Here is a 13,932-nt window from a genome sequence, read left to right as displayed (position 1 = left end):
TTCATATTCTTGATTTATTTGAGCTTTTCTGTGTTATTTCACACACTTCTTCCATTCATCATCGTTATAAGTGTCTGTGATAATGAATTTGCCTTTTCTCACTTTCTTTTTTTCTCTTTCCTGAAGGATTGAAGGAGGTTTAGATGTACCGCTATTATTTATTTTTATGTCTTCACTTTGGGCCAGAGCCAGACTGGCTGTTTCTGGCACCAGTTTCACTAAAATGGACTTTGATGATAGCAAACGTACAGACTTCAGATATAAATTTACCTGCAGGAGGAAAAAAGCTACTATAAATTCCCTCAGCCAGTTCAACATGGCTGGAAGGAGAAAGAGAAGAGAGTATTTTCCAAAAATGTGAAACATTCTAGTGGGTTGTGATGCAGTACTTTCATGATTTCAGTATTTATGACTCACGCTGTGTCTCCGGTATCTGACAGAGGACTAAATCTTACACCAGGAGGTAGCTCAGATTTTCACGTGTCCCACAGAGTAGCTTAAAGTCACTTCTTCAGTTCTCTCCTCTCTGTCATAAACCCTTTTTCCACCACAGACACTCCATGTGTTTCCACTTCATGGATCAGGGTCTAAATCCACTACTTGAAACATAATTTTCCTTGCAGAGTTCTTGAATTTCTTATAGTTCAAGAACTGTAGGGGTGGGTCTTACACCACTGAGCATCTGTGATTGGTCAGGGTTTTATATCAGCTACAAATTTTAACACGCTGTAGCTGTATAAACTATATTTAATTTTGTTTTTGCAACAAATGCCTGTAGAGCTACAGATGAAAATAACTGATAGATGAGAGGTGTCAAACTCGTTTTCTTGCGGGGGCCACATTCAGCCAAATTTAATCTGAAGTGGGCCAGACCAGTAAAATAATAGCATGATAGCCAATAAATAATGACGACTCCAAATTGTTTTAGGGCAAATAATAACATTCAATTATGCCAATATTTACATTTACAAACTATCCAAACAAAAAAGATGTGAATAACCTGAAAAAAAATGAAATTTGTTTAGAAATTTAAGAACAGTTTTATCAATATTCTGCCTTAACTTATCATTTATACATATGCATTACAGATCAGATCTAAAAAAAGGCACAACATATTTAGTAACAGGCAAAATATTGGTAAAATTGCATTTACTTTTCTTAAGACATTTCCGTTTGGTCATATTTGTTCAGGTTATTCACATTTTTTGTAAACGTATAGTTTGGTAATGTAAACATTTTCATGTAATTTACTTTTTACACCAAAAAAAACAAAAAGAAAATTTGAGGGTGTCATTATTTATAAGTTATCATGATAATATTTTACTAGTTCTGACCCACTTGAAATCTAATTGGACTGTATGTGTCTGTATGTGGAGCCTGAATTAAAATTATTTTTGACTCCATTGATTGTTAATATCTACAATGTAATTTTTGCAATTTTTTACAAATTCATCCCGTTGGCCGGATCGGACCCTTTGGCAGGCTGGATTTGGACCCCGGACCGCATGTTTGACTATTGTATGATAGATGATATCAGTGCTTTTACCCAGTGCAAAGACTTATCTTCTTTATCTTCCACACTGAAACACAGATTAAAATGAAAATGTTGAACTGAATGTTAAATGTACTTTTGTTGTCTCTGAAATTAAAAAAAAGTTAAAATTATTATGATACATTACTCATCCTGTGTCCTGTAGGTCATGTCAGCCTTTATTGAAGGCGTTTTCACAGTAATTTATTCATTCAGATAGATAGATAGATAGATAGATAGATAGATAGATAGATAGATAGATAGATAGATAGATAGATAGATAGATAGATACCAAAACAAAAACAAAATAAAGTGCAAACGACTTATTTTATATACATATGTAAATGGACGCTTGTAGGTGTAAATGGATGGATGGATGGATGGATGGATAGGTGGTGGATGGATGGATGGACGGATGGACAGACGGAAGGATGGATGGATGGATGGATGGATGGATGGATGGATGATAGATGGATGGATAGGTGGTGGATGGATGGACGGACGGATGGACAGACGGAAGGATGGATGGATGGATGGATGAACTATTACTACTACTAGCTTCCCCAAAGCTGTAGATAGATAGATAGATAGATAGATAGATAGATAGATAGATAGATAGATAGATAGATAGATAGATAGATAGATAGATACCAAAACAAAAACAAAAAAAAGTGCAAACGACTTATTTTATATACATATGTAAATGGACGCTTGTAGGTGTAAATGGATGGATGGATGGATGGATGGATGGATGGATGGATGGATGGATGGATGGATGGATGGATAGGTGGTGGATGGATGGATGGACGGATGGACAGACGGAAGGATGGATGGATGGATGGATGGATGGATGGATGGATGGATGGATAGGTGGTGGATGGATGGACGGACGGATGGACAGACGGAAGGATGGATGGATGGATGGATGAACTATTACTACTACTAGCTTCCCCAAAGCTGTAGATAGATAGATAGATAGATAGATAGATAGATAGATAGATAGATAGATAGATAGATAGATAGATAGATAGATAGATACCAAAACAAAAACAAAAAAAAGTGCAAACGACTTATTTTATATACATATGTAAATGGACGCTTGTAGGTGTAAATGGATGGATGGATGGATGGATGGATGGATGGATAGGTGGTGGATGGATGGATGGACGGATGGACAGACGGAAGGATGGATGGATGGATGGATGGATGGATGGATGGATGGATGGATGGATAGGTGGTGGATGGATGGACGGATGGATGGACAGACGGAAGGATGGATGGATGGATGGATGGATGAACTATTACTACTACTAGCTTCCCCAAAGCTGTAGATAGATAGATAGATAGATAGATAGATAGATAGATAGATAGATAGATAGATAGATAGATAGATAGATAGATAGATAGATAGATAGATAGATAGATAGATAGATACCAAAACAAAAACAAAATAAAGTGCAAACGACTTATTTTATATACATATGTAAATGGACGCTTGTAGGTGTAAATGGATGGATGGATGGATGGATGGATGGATAGGTGGTGGATGGATGGATGGACGGATGGACAGACGGAAGGATGGATGGATGGATGGATGGATAGATGGATGGATAGGTGGTGGATGGATGGACGGACGGATGGATGGATGGATGGATGAACTATTACTACTACTAGCTTCCCCAAAGCTGTAGATAGATAGATAGATAGATAGATAGATAGATAGATAGATAGATAGATAGATAGATAGATAGATAGATAGATAGATAGATAGATAGATAGATAGATAGATAGATAGATAGATAGATAGATAGATAGATAGATAGATAGATAGATATAGATAGATATGTACTTTATTGATTGAGGAAATTCTGTGAACTCCATTGCTTGCATACATACATATACACATGAGACGCAAGAGTTAAATATAGAGAATAAGAACAATAAATAAATAAAAACTGACATAGCAACAAACGAATAAAAAAGACATTGCCAGAAAAATAGCTAGCCTATACAATAAAAAACACACAATAAAAGTACACAATAAAAGCACACGAGGTGGTCAGCCAGAGGCACTGGCCGACACTGAGGTACAGTCATCGTCATCATCATTATCATCACCATCACCTCTCCACCATCCTCACCACCGCTCTCCCTCCCCTCCTTAGTGTTTTATTGTACCCCCCTGATAGCACGGGGCACAAAAGAGGAGCTGAATCTGTGGGTGGAGGGGCTCTATGACAGCGGTCTGCCACCGAAGGAGCTCCTCTGCTGGGAGAAGGCTGTGTGCAGGGGGTGGCTGGTGTTCGCCAGGGTCGCTCTGAGCCTGGACACAGTCCTCAGCTCCAGTACCGTCTCCAGAGTCCAGGCTCAGTCCGACCACAGAAGCAGCTCTGTATAAATTTTGAACAAACAAATATCAAGATGTCAAAAAGAAAAAGCATTTGAACAAATAAATTTAAGAAAAAAAATGCATAGATTTGAAGACACGAGGCAGAATAGACAAATAATAATATATATCTCAAAAATAAATAAATGCATCAGAGAGTTCAGTCTATTTTAAAGAATTCTCTATAAATTGTCAAGGTGCTAGTGCTTTTTTCATTAAATATAAATTCTAAAGATTTAATATATTTTTCAAATTCCATCAGGAAGATTTTAAAATTTGGGTGTGTTTTGGCATATTTATTTTTGTGTATATGAGATTTTCCAAATAAAATGATCAAATTTACAACAAATTCTATATTACGAATGCTATGTTCAAAATATGTAATAACATTTTGAGATGTTATAGTGATTTTTTCATTACTTTTAGATATGATATATTTTTCAATTTTAGACCAGAAGTTAGAAGAGTATTACCATTCCTGTGTAAATATATTTACTTCCTGGTCACAGCGTGGTGGTTAAAGGTAAAAAAAAAGTGTGTTTTTGGTCTCTAAAACTTCATGTGAGGTGACATGAAGTAGAGCTCTCATATGAAGGTTAAAGAATCATCTCAGGACACAATTCTTGGCACGTAGAATTTTGTTATCTTTCTTGTCCTTGTGTGATTGGATGATTTTGGCTGGGCTGCCAAGTCACCTTGAATTAAATCCAGGTACATTCAGGACTCCAGAATGAACACGAGGCAGATCATTGACCTGTTGATGTTACAGGTAATGAAATGTACCTGCTTCAGTCTGGTCGCAGATACGCCCTACCACACAGAAGGACATAAGAACTCTTTTATTCCTGTTGCTATCAGGTTTCTGAATAGTGTGTGATTGGTGTTTTTGTATCATATCTGATATTTGTTTTTGATGTGTGTACTGCTGGCTGTACAATAATTTGCCCCAAGGGGATAATAAAGTACCTTGAGCCTCGAATTTGCCCTGTTCAGCCTGTTCCAGTGTGATGACTGTGTAGATACAGAGGGAATATGGGACCTAAACATATAAGGAGACTGATGGTCGAATGGACAGATGTTAGATTTAGTACTTTGATTACATGTTGTTCATGTTAATAAATAAATAAATAATAAAATAAATAAAGTTGCACAAAACTGAAATTTGCCATGTTACTTTACTGTCGATCTACAGACTCTACACAAGGGGTGTCAAACATGTGGCCCGGGGGCCAAATCCGGCCCGCCAATGGGTCCAGTCTGGCCCGCGGGATGAATTTGTGAAATGCAAAAATTACACTGAAGATATTAACAGTCAAGGATGTCAAAATAATTTTAGGTCAATTCCATCTAAAGTGGGTCAGACTAGGGATGTCCAATATTATCGGCCCGATATTGGCATAAAAATGTAATATCGGTGAATATCGTTATCGGTTTTTTTGCCTATCATTAAAACCGATAAAATAATGCCTTGATTTCGCCGGCATTTACCGACACGTAAACGAAGCATCGTTTGTAGCTGAAAGAAATGTGCAGTTTTCAAAATTGTACAGTAGAGTTGCCACACTGTAATAGACTCATGGAGTGAGGGAGAGAAAATAAATAAATATGGCATTTTTTTCACAACTTAAGTTGAAGTATGTATTCTTTGCACAGACAGTGTTTACATTTTGAAAGCGTTTGAGAATGCATCCAATGAGGCATCATAATAAAATTAGGCATGATGTGTTAATTCCATGACAGGAGATATGTGATGTTACCTAAAATTAGTTTAATATCCCACATATATTGGCAGTGGTATCGGTAGAATCGGAAATCAAGAATTGGACAATATCGACATATCGGTTTTTGGCAAAAAAGCCAATATCAGACATCCCTAGGTCAGACCGATAAAATACTACCATAATAACCTATAAATAATGAAAACCACAAATTTTTCTCTTTATTTTAGTATAAAAAAAGTAAAATTGCACAAAAATGTTAACATTTACAAACTAGCCTTTTACAAAAAATGTGAAAAACCTGAACAAATATGAACAACTTGAAATGTCTTAAGAGAATTAAGAGTAATTGTACCAATAGTCTGTCTGTTATTAAATGTTTATGTATTTGTAGATCCACTGTGATCTGTAAGTTGTAATGAACATGTGAAAATGAAAAGCTGAGGCAAACTCCACACAGAAAGGTCCCACCCCAATCAATTGGTGTTGGAATTGAACCCAGGACCTTCTTTCTATGAGGCACCAGTGCTATCCACTGCACCACCATACCTGTGCTATATACAAAAAGAACAACACTTCTTATCAACTCAGAACACTGTAAAACACATAAAAACTGTACTTTGTCCCAATGCATGCTGGGAAACTCCCCCCCAGCTGCTCCTCTCGTCACAATATTATGGGGTAGATTTTATTATATTATTTTCAGTAGCAGTTGTTACTGTTAACAAATAGGTCAGCTTTAACCAGTCAGAACACATTTCACTAACTATTACTGTTGATTAAAACGGAACTGATTTCCATAGTTTGGATTTACCAACCCCCAAAACCCTTTTTCACAGCGTGCTTATAACTATGTCTGACATTCAGGCTGCAGTGAGCTGATAACATCACATGGGTTCAGGATTACCCTGCACACCTTTTTCACACACTCCAAACCTGCCAATTCACACATTACTGCATCAAAACGAAGCCTCGGGTTAATTATGTCCACAAGTGTCCTCAACTTCCCCTGGGCTCGAAAAGCCCGTAGGATCGACCATTATTTGCACCGAGCTCAGACCAATCAGTGTTTCAGGTCTGTGCTATGTGTGCAGGACCAGGGCCAAGTCCAGAAACCAGGGTCTGGTCCATTATTGTGTCGGTTTCCTTTCCTGCAGTTCCAAATACACAATGTGTCTCTATCTGGAAATGCAACTGGAAAGACCAAATGAACCCTTAAACATCTCATCATTTGTTGTGTTCAGTCCATGAATGTCTTAAATGTTGCAGGCTTGAATTTAAGGAATGGATGTGTATTTAAAAATTAAACAAATCTGACCAGATAAAACAACAAAAACTGCTCCAAAAATTCTGTGCAGTTCCTTTGGGGCCTCAGTTGTTAATAGTGTATGTAGCTTTCTTGACTTGTGTTTATCTTGATCTTGCACTTCTTTTGCTCTTCTGTGCTCTTGTACTTGCTGCTGTAAACCTGGAATTTCCCCTTGTGAGACGAATAAAGGCATATCTTATCTTATCTTATCTTATCTTATCTTATCTTATCTTATCTTATCTTATCTTATCTTATCTTATCGTATCGTATCGTATCGTATCTTATCTTATAAACCTTGTATATGTCTGTATCTGTATATTTACTGTATGTATAGGTCTGTACGTGCGTGTGTGTGTATGTATATATATAGTATATGTAGGTGTATATCGGCTAAAATTTGCTTAGAGGTCTTATTTATGTCTTTGTGCATAATAAATCAATAGAAGTGAATCCCCAAAGGAACTTTGTGTTGGTAAATGCAAGTTACACAAACTTACAGGATTTCAGTTCTGTTGCAACATGTTGGTGGTCGTATGAACTATGTTTTCAGGTCAAAAATGTCCAATTTCATCACAATTAATGCTATATTTTCATATCACAAATGGCCAAGTTATATTTTAACTGAATTTACCTGAAAAACAAATATTCTATTCTTTTAGATTCCCCAATTTTTCTTACAAGATTATATCCTACATATCACATGTTTTATTTGTACAGGTTGCAATATGGAGTATGGTGCTGATCCATCCTGCTTATGTTACGCCAATATATACATTAAGAATGTCACACGTCACTTTTTAAATCAACAGTTTTCTAATAATAAGCATTTTCATAAAGAAATAACAATTCTATGTTGTTATTTACTCTTTAGTATGATGATAAACTATACAATAAATAATTCTGATCCTAGTTTTTGCATAGGAATCATTAGTGTAAACGGTGACATGGCTGCCGAGCATCAGTATGATGGGATCCGGAACAACCATGTCACATCCGTCCACTGCCACATTTTGTGTTTTTGTGTCAGCTGTTATTGTTTTAGATCCACAATACTAACATTTATGAATAAGAGGAGAATTAGCAATAGTAAGTATATAAGTTTATTACTCATAAAGTACTGGTACTGACCAGATCATCATGGGTAATGTCACGTCCGTCCACCAGCAAAAGTTTTCACATACACGTGCTATTCAAAATCCAATATTTCTGAAAATAGAGCTTCCACTGTCAAATAATATCAGTAGTCTGTGCACAAATGGATTAGCATTATTTCAACACAGTTCTATGGATTTCTTGCAACTTTTTTTTTTGACAAAAATGGCCACTCATTTGACCTCCTAAGTAAATTTAGCCGATATGTATATGTATATGTATATGTGTGGGTGTATAGATCTGTGTATGAATATGTATTTACATATATGTGTTGCTGTATTATGTGTTTATGTAAATCATATTATATTTGTTCATAATAATATAAAGCCAGAAACCAAATTATTTAATATTATGTATCAGTCATATTATAGTGTATAGTATAGATATGCTTACACTAGGAAGGTTATTATTGTTATTAATTATATAAGGAGAAGGGATGGGAGTTGTATTTCTTCTCACTCCTTTTTGAATATGTATTATATGTCTTATGTTTAAGTGTTTTGTTTATTTATTTTCTTCAGTTCTGACATTCATATTTGAAATAAATACATCAATCAGTCAATCAATCAATCAATCAAAACCTTGATATCACTGCTTTATTTAACCCTTTCATGCATGAATTATGAGAACCTTAATCACGATTTTTTTACTGAGTGTTTTTATTCTTCTTAAATTTGACATTAATTGTACAGATTTTTTGTGTTTTCAATCTATTCTTGTATGTTATTCTTTTATTTAGGTTTCATCTATCTATCTATCTATCTATCTATCTATCTATCTATCTATCTATCTATCTATCTATCTATCTATCTATCTATCTATCTATCTATCTATCTATCTATTTTATTTTATTATTATTTTATTTTTTTACAGTTGTTCTATGTCTTTTAATCTATTCTTGTATTTTACTCTGTTATTTTGGGTTTTTTTTTTTTTTTCTTTATTGTACTTTAATCCACTGTGCTTTACAAATAAAGTTGGATTAGATTGGATTAAAAAAAAAACAATGCATTTGAAATTTTTTTTATGACTATTTTTCATGGAGTTGCAAAAAAGTCCACTCAGCTGGACACCATGCGTTTAATTTTTGAAGCAAAGAAACATGTATTTACTAATACGCTGTGTGAAAACTATGAAATAAAAACATTTTCCATGCTGATAATCTGATGGTTTGCCACATTTTAACATACCCTAATACTAATCACTACTCACTTCATGGAGATGACGTGAAAAAAAAAAAAAAAACTTTTTGTTGTTAATTACAGTCTAATAAAAATAATAAGCAATTACTTTACGCTCAAACATGTTACTGCAGATCAATTTTATCAAGAACACCAAAGTTACAGTAATGGTATCAATTGCAGTGAATGAGATGATGCTTGAGTGTCCACTGTGTTGGCTGATATGGAACTAAAACAACAAAATCCATGAATATACAAGAGAACAGCTGTAGAATAACTGTCCACTGTAGTGAGCAGTATGCATGAAAGGGTTAATTTGCATCATTTTCTATACAATTTCACCAAAGCATGTTATATTTTGGCGTTTTATACCAACCTGAAATGTTATTTTTGTATTTTTTGATGCCAAAAATACTGCCTTCTGAAGCATGCTGTTGCTTCCTTCTACATAAACAGGAAAAATCAGGTAAATCAGAGCAGCGAGTGGGCGTCGTGATCCTGCGTAGTTGAGTGGAGGATCTCATTTTAACCAGAGAACATCATGTCCCACTCGACACTGGTAGCTTCAGAATACATGGCCTCTCTGCATGAGTCAGGATGTACTAGCATTTCACAATGAAAGACAGCGTGGCCCCGGAGGATGGAGAATGTCAAAGCGTTGGTTTCTATTGCTGCGTTTTTCAATAACCATGTAGAACAGCATGACTGCTTCTCTGCATGTGTGCTCAACGGTTTGTGTCAAGCCATTTTATGGCAACATAGTTGATGATGAATGTTTCATTTCCTGGTAAAATACAAATGAGCCTACACTTTCAGAAACATCTTTTTCATTTTATGAATCAAAGGCAATTACTCATTCTTCCTATTATTCATGCCAGCTCTTTCAGTGCCATTGACTCTCTTAGAATAATGGGCACATGCCGAAGTCATGTCTAAATGCAAAAATTTGATGTACTCTGGCTTTTCAACCAGTCTTTGCTCATCTATCCACTGTTGGAGGCATGTTATCTATGCATTTAACCCTTTCATGCATAGTGGTCACTACAGTGGACAGTTATTCTACAGCTGTTCTCTTGTATATTCATGGATTTTGTTGTTTTAGTTCCATATCAGCCAACACAGTGGACACTTAAGCATCATCCCGAACACTGCAATTCATACCATTACTGCAGCTTTATGGTCTTGATAAACCTGATCTGCAGTAACATGTTTTAGTGTAAATCAGTTGCTAATTGTTAGTACTACTTATTATACTGTAATTAACAGTTTTCTGAAACAAAAAGTGATTTTTTTTTTGCATATCCTCCTGAGACATAGCAATGCATTTTGACCTCTATAGGGGACAAAAGTTAGACAGTTTAACTTAAATGCTGTCCATTGCAAAGGACATTCTATTAAAAAAAAAAAAAAAAAAAAAAAAAAAAAAAAATCAATAAATACATAAAAATGATTTTAAAAATGTATCTGCAAAAACAATTGCATTATGCTGTTTCCAATCAAAACAGTTTTTTAGTGTAAAAAAGCTAAAATCATCAATTTCCTGGGTCTCAGGACGATATTATCTTCATGAAATGAGGAATAACTAGTATTTGTGATGCCGTTAGTACAAACACTGAATCCAAATGCAGGAACTCGGACACAAAAATAAGGTTCAAAAGGTTTATTAGTTACACAAAAGTGTAAGAGTAATAATAGTGACAGAATCTTGAGGATAATGGTAGGAGAAATCCTCCTCTGATTCGTCCTCCGGTTTGAGGGCAGCAGCCCGTCTCCCCGAGCGGCGTTTGGGGTATTTTTCCCGACTGGGGAAAAGCAAAGGGAGGTCAGGGACGGAAACAGGTCATGCACAGGCAGGCTATCACTCAGACAACAGGACATAAGGGCAAGACAAATACTCACGTACCAAAAAGTCAGGGCGAGAAGATCGAAACCAGGAAACCAGATGAGGCAGACAAAACCGACAGGGAGCAGGCAGTAGGCAAAAAACCGAGGAATCCAAAAAGGGTCACAACAGGCAGACAAAACGAACAAATGAGGTCAAAACGCTGGTAAGAACTACAAGAGTTACAAACTGGCGTCTGACTGGGGGAAGAGACAGGGTTTAAATACACAAAAGGGAGGGAAGACAACTAGACACAGGTGGAGCAAATCAGGGCGGAGACAGGTAATCAGGACAGAGGTCAGGGAGGACAGGGAACAGGAAGTAAAGACGACAGACAAGACACATGAGGGGAAACTTAACAAAATAAGACAGGAAATGACAAACAAAACATAAAAGACAGACAAAACCAGACTAACGTCTGGCTGCGGGTATGACAGTGTTAGAGCAGGGGTGTCAAAGTCATTTTAGTTCAGGGGCCACATTCGGCTAAATTTGATCTGCAGTGAGCCAAACCAGTAAAATTATATCATAATATATAAATAATGTCAAGTTGAAACTTTTCTCTATGTTATAGAGTGAAAAAAGTAAAATTACATTATGAAAATGTTTGCATCTACAAACTATCCTTTCAAACAATGTGAATAACATGAACAAACTGAAAAAAAAAAAGTGTAATTTTAACAATATTCTGCCTCAGTTTACATGATCACTTACAGATCACAGTGGATCTACAAATACACAAAACATTTAGTGACAGGTGGAATATTGTTAAAATTGCATGTACTTCTCTTAGATACTTTTGCAAGATTATACTTTGTTTTAGTGTAAATACATGAAAACATTTACATTTACAAAGAGAAAAATTTGGAATTGTGAGTATATATGGGTTATTATGACCCACTTGAGATTGAAGTGGTCTAAATGTGGAACCTGAACTAAAAGGATTGTTAATATCTTTGTGTAATTTTTGCATTTCACAAATTCATCCCAAGGGCCGGACTGGACTCTTCAGTGGGCCAGATTTGGCCCCCGGGCCGCATGTTTGACACCTGTGTATTAGAGTATGATAAAATGTGTTTAAACGTCAGATTAGTGGCACTAAAAATGTTTTTATTTCATAATTTTCACACAGTTTATCACTTTCTGATGAGTTTTAAATACATGTTTCTTTGCTTCAAAAATTAAACGTATGGTGCCTAGCTGAGTGGACATATTTGTAGGTTCATAAAAAATTGCAATTGCATTGTTTTTTTCATGCCTAAACAAGAATAAAAACACTCAAGAAAAAATATTGACTAAGTTTCTCATAATTCATGCATGAAAGGGTTAAATACACAATAACTGCAGGCAGAGTTCATGTACCTCGTGCAGGTGGAAACCTATGTGGTTGGATGAGAATGTGCAGGTACGAAAACATCAGTTAAGGTAAGTGTGTAATAAACTCTACAGACTAAAACCCAGGAGACCAGTGTTCATATCCTGTTTCGAATCCAAGGCAAATACCGTGTGCGTTGGAGGTTTTAGTAGCACCAAACGTATCATATTTGATACTTGAGTTTTAAAGCCTTGAGTTTTACTTGAGTTCTGAATTTTTTACAGATCTGATTGGAATATGACCAAAACATGGGCTATTTCTGTAATATAATAAATACACATAACTGGGTGATAATAAATGGCATCTGGATACATTTCCCAAAGCTTTTAATTTGGCCGGTAAGCTACAGGGCCATTGGTCCTATTTTTTTATATAAGTACCAAATTTCTTATTTTACTCTATATATTTGATTTTTTTTACTCGTTTTTAGTTTTTTCTGCCTGCCTTTTTTTTTTTTTTAACTCTTTTTATTGAAATTAGAACAATGACAATATAAAAAAAAGTCATATACAGTATCCAATATATGTGATGTCAGAACAAGAACACTACATCTGCACTCATGTACATGTACACACACACATACACATAATTTTTTTTTTTTTAAATAAATTTTTAAAAAGAGGTGGGGGGGGGCTACTTACTTAATATTAAAGCAATCTATAAAGGGCTGCCAAATTAAACAAAATAACTTTACATTATCTTTTAGTGACAATTTTATTTTCGCCAAATGTAAGTGTTACATGATGTCTTTGAACAGAGCCTGACGAGTTGGAGGATTTTTGTTCTTCCAGTTGAACAGAATAAGGCGTCTGCCCAGTAGTGTCACAAACCTCAAAACAACACTCTGTTTAGCACTAAGGTCCACTCCTGTTGGTTCCACACCGAACATTATTATTATTGTTATCAGGTCTGGAGGGCTCCGTCTCTTTTTTTTTTTATACTTTATTTTTAACAGATTTTTACATTTTTTCACAAACAGACAGTAAAACAAAAAAGTAAAGACATACGAAACAGGAGACATCAACAAGCCCAGACAGGGCAGTACCAAAAATTAAAGTACAACGATAAATATGTGGGTTAATGAGTCACAATGTTATCCTGTCATAATAAGAGGGTTGAGTTAGTTTGGGTGTTATCCTGTTTCAGTCCATGTCAGATGATTCAGATATATTCTCACATTGCATCCGATCATGTCCCGTAAACCTGCTGACATTATTACATCCATCATTTTCATAAACATTTGTGCACATTTTCCTGGAATGCATATTTACACACGCTGATAGTAAAATACACAGATGTTGACATATATTTGTATTTCTCATGAGAAAAACAAAGTGCTGTCCTATCGGGGCGTCACATCTTCTGGGGTAGATGTCCATTTTAACCAATAATTAGTAA

The sequence above is a fragment of the Sphaeramia orbicularis genome, chromosome 5, assembly GCF_902148855.1.
Source record: "Sphaeramia orbicularis chromosome 5, fSphaOr1.1, whole genome shotgun sequence".
Taxonomy (NCBI): domain Eukaryota; kingdom Metazoa; phylum Chordata; class Actinopteri; order Kurtiformes; family Apogonidae; genus Sphaeramia; species Sphaeramia orbicularis.
Note: the sequence above shows the minus strand (reverse complement) of the source record.